Here is a 7773-nt window from a genome sequence, read left to right as displayed (position 1 = left end):
AACCACAGCTTTCTGGACTAGAAATGTACAATACTTCCTTCTGTATTAGAGTAGAAGTTCCTTAAAGTGTAGCTTAAAAGTACAATAAAACTAAACTTTAGTAGTACTTTAGGTAATCTTCAACACTGAATCAGGTGCTCTTCTGGACACTCCGAGAGGTATGTTTGTTCGTGCTGTGTAGCCTCATAAGTGTAACTTGAGTCTGGTAACCAGATAACACACACTGGGCTGTGTTCATTAAATTTGAATAGTCAGCTGGGGTATGAAGCAAAGAAGCTAACAAATGCGATATGTACATATATATGTATTTTGCTCTTGCACACCACTGCAAAACTCAAGTTTAAACTACAACTTCCAAAGCACAAGAATAGGCTTACACTGTCAGAAAATGAACCAAATACGCCCAAACACGGCCTTGTAGATTGATTCCTTTGTGAATACAGTGCAACACCTGTTTTTCCCTTCTTATATTCTTGTCTAAAATTTAAAAAAAAAAACCTGCTAGAAATTTCCCAACTTCCTCCAAATTGCTGTCCTTATTCTAAGAAGAGCAAGCAAGAGCTACATACCTGTGTTACCGTGCACAAATATGCGCCGCCTTCTCTCTCCAAAGTCTGTGTGCGATGAGGTGAAGCAGCTCCCAGGTGACGGTGTACTTGCAAGTGACGTTTAATTTCTGGTACATTAGGACTGAGCTTTCCTTAACCTTATTAGCGTCCTGGCACAAGCCTAATTCCGCCTTCAGTGCCAATTTTTTCCTGACCACTGAGGCACGATGGACTAAAAATATTTTTAAAGTCACAGAGGTGCCTTCCCTTCCTTTCGTTTCTCAATCTTACTAACCTTATGCACAGGAGCGGGAGCGCGTGGTAGGCGTGCTTGAGTGCACCTGCTGCCAACACACACACACACACACACACTAACAGACAAAGACACACTCATGCACAGACATAAGCGGCCACTCTAATCCGCTTTCCCTCTGAAAGATAGGCCAATCAGACACTGCTCTGCACTGTAAGCTGTTTTCTTGTACACAGACTTCATCTGAGCACATCTCTGCTGTGACTTGGTGCCAAACTTGAGGGTCAAGTTAGCCCAGTGGGGAAAAAAAACCCACCCAAACAAAAACAAAACAAACAAGCAAGAAAAAAAAGGATCCATCATCAATTATTCATCTCTTGCCACACTTCATTTTTCCCCTCATTTCTTTGGCCTCCAAAACTGCACCGAGAGGCCTCGACACCACCATCTGTTGAACCCAGTAAACACAAACAAGGGGAGTGGGTAGCAATGGATGACATGATAGCAGCATTACAGAAAACATAGGATTACTCTGTGGTATTTAAGAAATAGGACGCTCATCTTTCTCAGAGTATTGCTGAGGCCGTTTCCTTGGAGCTAAATTCTCTGTGAATAGTGTTCCTCGCTCCCTGAAGACACACAAAGGCGTCAGATTCAGAGACTCAACACAAGTTATATAAATCCCTTTGTTTCATACAAACACACAGCAGCACAAACACAAAGAGCTGAGAATGTCGACGTATATATGAGCGATGAACTGTTGAAAAGCCTGAAATCATGTTTGAAATGTGGCTTGAAATATGATGAAAACCAAATAAGACTTTTTTCTTTGCTTCAACTGCACGAAGGAGGAGATGGAGTCTCACAACACCTGTCCTCATCTGCATCTTCTCCTCGATATACAAAAGGATCACAGACTCGCTGCAGTATCACAGTGGTCAGCTCAAAAGACTTCAGGCTTCCAGTTTTAAAAAAATTGCAGGAAAAAAAAATCTAAAATCGATATGTGTTGGATTTGCTTCCCGGAGGTTGTTATGGTGCTAGGGTGAAGGGCGTGGGAAGGAGACTTTAACTGGTAACAGAACTGTTAATAGGATTTGCAGGTCATTGTCTGGGAGCCAATCTCCAAGCCAATTTTCCAGTAGCTGACTGATGTAACAGCAGCGTACACTTCTTGCTAAACAAAGGTGAAGTGGTTACAGCGGGGTCTGGATATGGAAAAACTGCAGGGAAAGCGGGTAATTATAGCACAAGTAGCCACAGTTTCCTCTTTAGGCTCAGCTGGTGAGAGGCACTTGTTCCCAGTGATCAGTCAGCGTGACAGCACTCTGATGTTGTGTTCCTCGGAAGTTTGAATTCCTGTGAGCATACCAGTCATTGCGAAGTCTGCTCAATGGAGGCGGCAGCTCGTGCTAATTAAGAGAAACTTTCTGCAGCGCATTCCACAGAAGCTGCAGTCGAGTGAAAACACAGCGCAAGGATCTTTCAGGGGGGAAACTGCCTAAAAACTGGGTTTTTAAAACAGCGGTGAGCTCCTGTGATTTAGCATTAATTTTAATGTAAATAAATAGATTATTACCTTAAAAAGGCTTCTTAGAATTTATTTCTGTTTCCTGAGAAGTCATAGAAGAGATACGGGGAGGGGGGAGTCGCCTCAACAGGCATTTAAGCAAATGAGACATCCCTGCTTCGGAGCTGTCATTTTAAAGTGATGTCAATTAATTATGGCGTATGGCACAGTCGCAAAGCCTGCTGCTATATTTTATGATCTCTGAGCATGACAGTGTTCGTGACAACTTCTTTACTTTTAATTGAACTCACAACGAGGTCTAGTGAGACAAGAACCTATTAAAGTCATACAAACAGCCACAAACAGTGAAGGGCTTTGAAATTCACGCAGAGCTGATTATCTTTACAGCTAATATAACTCACGAATAGAAAAAGAACATTTATTTGTCCTGTTTCCACCATGTTTTTTAAAAATGTATTTATTTATGTTATTCCACTTCTGTGTCATACCTCTTTTATACCAAAAGACTAATGTTAAGGATATACCTGTGCATCCTTCTCACATCTCCTCCAGCAGGCGTCCGATCTCATTGCTCTTCTTTTCGCCACGTGCATTTTAGGATTCGAGATACCCTTCAAGATGGTACACTGGGATGAATTTAAGAGTCATGGACAAGAGGAACGTGGAGATGATGAGGCTGGTCATGGCTGTCATGGGTTGAGTTTTATTGGACTTTTAAGTTTTGTTTATTTAATTATTCGTTGTGATTCCTGGTGCATTTGCTGCTTTAGCCTTATTCCTCCCTTATTGTTCTTCTCTCCGGTGCCATGACATGGAAGCATGCTATCCTTGCACAGGAGACAACTAGAATCATAAGGGAAACAGCCAAAAGTCTCCCAAACTAACAAAATTCAACTACCAACAGCTTTTAAATAGAAAAGATTGAAAAAAATAAAGGACCCACATAAAGTCAAAGAATCTGAAAGTTTAGCTAATCATTGCACGTTGCTGGATTTATAAATATAAATACATTTTCAATACCAAATCACGTGCACATGTTTGGACTGTGAGAGGAAGCTGGAGTTCCTGGAAACAACCCACATAAACCGCACACAGAAAAGGCTCAGACTGGAATCAAATCCAGGATCTAGATCAAGATTGCCACCACAGCACCGCCCCAAACTATTCTTTAATTTGAAAATGATCACGTCACTCTTTACATCAGCAACTCATCTGCGCTGCTGCGCATCAAAATATGTACTATGTATTTGCAATTCTAATCGCTGTTACTTTATCAAAAATATCTCCGTGAGTCAGATAATAGATATCAATCTTACATTTCCTTCCATATTTCATTTTCTCAGGGTAAATATTCGGTTTGAGAGCACTCTCCTAAAGCACGACTCACGGCTATAATGGATTTGTGTTGTGCCCCTCTCCCACTCTCACTCCACATTCCTCTTTTATTCATTGCAGTGAATTGACAGAAGTTGACATCTTAACTAATGCTACTCCAGGATCTAATGAGCTGATTCATCAGTAGTGGTACAGGACTGGGAGTAGCCCTTTGTTGGGGGAGAGGGGGAGGTAGAGTGCTCATTTTGGAAAGAGAGGTGAAAGGGTTAATGTCAAAGTAATGTGGCTTTAAATGCCAATCAAGTCATGCACACCCCCGTGGTTTATGAATCATTAACAACACACACCTGTTGTCAGGGCAGTGCGTCACAGATCGTGGCATCGTCATTTTGCCACAGGGGAGTAAGTCCCTTGTGTTGAGCTAAACTAAACACAGATGAGTCATAGTGAGGGCAAATTCAACTGAGCATGTCCATTCAAACACATCATATTTTGGAGCTAAGAAGGGGGTTACATAAAATACTCCACAGGACTTGGGGTCATTCTCTACATGCTACCGTATTTTTCATGTAGTATTTTCCTTGGCTTGTAAAGCTGCTTGGACCAGAGAGCTTTGGCAGCCCTTGAAGATTTACCCAATCCTTGAGTGTAACTCTGCAATCTCCTCTGATTCAGTATTCTCTCCAGCGATGGTCAGGAATAGGTCATTGATCACCTCATCAATCACAAGCAATCAGCGAGTGGTACGTGGCTGAGGTCAAACTGGTGAGTGCGAATCAGTTTATATCTGTACCAACACAATAAGGAGGACGGATCAAAATAATAAATCATAATTCCACAAGAGAGACCAACAAACAGGACACCTAGAAGGCACTGACACCCTCATAGGCAAATTAACTTGGTGTTTGAGAAGAATATGGAAGTCATGCATAACTGAATGGCTTTTAGTTCAGTCCAAATTAAGGTATCTTTAAAGTCGAGTATGTTAAGAGCAGAGATGGGTAACGCGTTACAAGTAACGCGTTACAAGTAATCGAGCTGAGTGTTTTCACAAACCACACTGCCATTTTGAAACTGGACATGGCAAGTGTATACTGAGGGTACAGATCAAAGGAGAAGTAAGGATGATTTATCACAGACCATACAAGGAGAAGAGGAGTCGCCTCTTGCTGGTCATTAGAAAGAATGCAGGTTTAAAGATTTCACTCACTTCACTTTTCATACCCCAAATCTACAACCATCCTGTATACAGACCATAGATATGCTTCATTATTATTATTATTATTACTCCTGAATGTTATCCAACCTGTACGTAAAATACTAAACTAATAGAATAGAATTTTAATGGAATAAAACCGCTATTTGTTAAGAGCAGAATGATAGGACTTTATATTAAAGAACTCCTAATTTTTAATTTGAATTATAGAGCCAGATCAATTAGTATACTTTAAATACATATTAGACTGAGCAGTGGGGAAATATATATTCATTTAAATCTATTTTCCATAAACCTTTCTAGATCTTGGAAGATTTTGAAAATTTTCAGCACTGTGCCAAATCCAGTAAATTAAATCAGTGTGTAGCCAAGAAAAGAAAGCTGCACCTGGAGAACACAGTAGGGTTCAGTCTTGATGGGAAATGTCATCTATCATCAAGAAGAGCTGCTTTGTATTACATCCCTCCCCCAGTTGCCATGGTTTCCAGCTGCCACTCAGCTGCAGGGTTCCTAATTATGGGATCTCTTGAAGATTACTGCAACATGTATTTTTTGTCTGCTTATTTTGTTGATTTTTGGTTTTTTTTAGCCCTTTATCACCATTCCTCTTCCCCGCTGTTTTTCTTTCCCTCCTTCTTTCTCCCCTTTCTTTTCCCCAGTCAAGTCTGTCCCGTATTTAGCAGGTTAAAATAAAATAAACAATAAAAGGCGAATCAAATAGACCAATACGGCAAGGCTGGGTTGGTCGATTTGGTAAAGTAAATCCGTTGGGCATCTTTCTTTGCCTTTAGACAATAATTCTGATGGCAAAAGAGCCAAACCGGACGATTACTGCAACATGCATCAGTTGCATGAAGTATAGTGCAGCTAAGGAACATTATAGACTGTGTGTCTATGCTTTAAGAAATTTTTTGATGCACGAGCATGTGCAGGAGTGGACAGTTAATGAACGTGCACGAGAACCTTCTGTTGTCATTTCCACAGTTCGCCATAACATCCTAACGACAACATTTATCTATCGCTCTCACACAGACGGACACACAAACACAGACATCTGTTGGATGATCTTTGGCACATCGCACCATGTCTCTGCCATAACCAGAAGCTGACAAAACTGCATTTGCTTAATTGAACAAAATGTTGAAATGCTACAAAATGATTAATATGTCTATAAGCCTAAAATGTTTCTAAAATGTAACATTATTATGTCCTGTTTTTGCAGAAAATATGTGAGAGTTAAATTCTTTGAACAAATATTTGGGTGTAAAGACCAATAGCAGCTCAGATAACCTTAACCAAACCTCAGAAGATGACCTCAGAGACCAGCATATTTCTTCTTTCACCTAATGTTGCTCGCTTCTTCTCTCTTCTTGCTCAGTGTGGCAAAATGCATCATACACCCACAGACAGTGTAACATAGTAATAAAATATTTGTCTGATAGTTGCCTTGAAATGTTCCAAACAGTACTGACACTATCAACATGGTTTAGTTGTTCATAATTCAAAGTCAATACTCAAATGAGCTCAGTTGAAGCCTAGTGGACAGCTAAAGGACAGAGCTAATGGCTACCTGTCAGTCAAAACAGCGATGTTCATTCATGCTTCATAGCTAAACACTTTAACATAGCATGTGTTGCTTTTTGAAACGGCCCCAAGTGGTCGGTGCAGGAACTGCAATTTTTGAAATTTGCCTTCTTTTTTGAGATGCTGCTTGACCACATATGTGTGCCAGTTCTTCTCACTGCAGCTTTTTACAAGTAAATGACAGTTGTATTTAATGGCTGAAGCATGCAGGACTACATCCAGGGTATAGTAAGAGTTGAGCAGCACCCCTTGAGGTAAAACTGAGTTCAAAGAGAATGAAAAATTATAAATTTGGGGGGGGGGGGGAGCGCCCTTGACCCTTTTTGTTTTTTGAAATATACTAAAGTAGCAGAGAGAGGGGACTAGCAGTGAGCTCAGCATTTTGCCGCTATCATGTCCTGCCATTGACCTAAATCTCCTCCTCTCTCCTTGCCCACAGACTTTATTTCCCACAATCCCTTGGGCTAGCTCCTGGGCAAGAAGGAATGAGTCAGAGCTTCTGAGCAGTGCAGAGCCTACTTTCTAAAAGTCGTGAGGCGCTTTGGATGTGAATACACATATATTGCAAATGCACTAGCACATATCATGTACTTTATTTAAATAAAGTACAGTTAGCTAGAAGAAATCTGAATCTGGACGTTTTGACTCTACCAGTACCTACTGTAAAACACAGTCTGAGATACTATTATAATACATTTGTGTGTAGACTTTTAGTAATACATTTCAAAAACTTTTCACACATTATGTTGCTCTTACACTTTCATAAGCAGTCCACAGTTTAATAATCCACAGTTTAAAAAAAACTGTGGATTATCAGTACCACCAGCTAAAGAAATAATATGGTTTCAAATAGAAATGTAGCTTTGAGGCACGGATATGATAGGAGACGTTTAGAGGAAAGCCCTTCAGACAGTGAGAAGCCCCCTTGAAGCAAAGGAAAGAGGAATAAAATCACCAAAGATAATGGTCAAGACATCCTGTTTCTACAGCTGAAAGTGAGTATCTTAAGAACTCAGACTGACACACAGGACATTCAAGGACAGTAGTCATGGTAACAGGAGCAGTAAATTCACAATGTGCATAAAACTTGAGGGGCAGGGAAACTGTTTGCACCAGTCTAATCACTTCAGCTGACATACAACATGCATGCACTTACACATCCACATGTTACCTTTGAAGTCATTGCACCTGGATTTGAATGGAAGCTATTTCTATCTATCTATCTATCTATCTATCTATCTATCTATCTATCTATCTATCTATCTATCTATCTATCTATCTATCTATCTATCTATCTATCTATCTA

This window comes from Haplochromis burtoni, unplaced genomic scaffold (genome assembly GCF_018398535.1).
Source record: "Haplochromis burtoni strain Fernald_Lab_line unplaced genomic scaffold, NCSU_Asbu1 Contig_131, whole genome shotgun sequence".
NCBI lineage: Eukaryota > Metazoa > Chordata > Actinopteri > Cichliformes > Cichlidae > Haplochromis > Haplochromis burtoni.
This window is presented reverse-complemented; position numbering follows the sequence as displayed.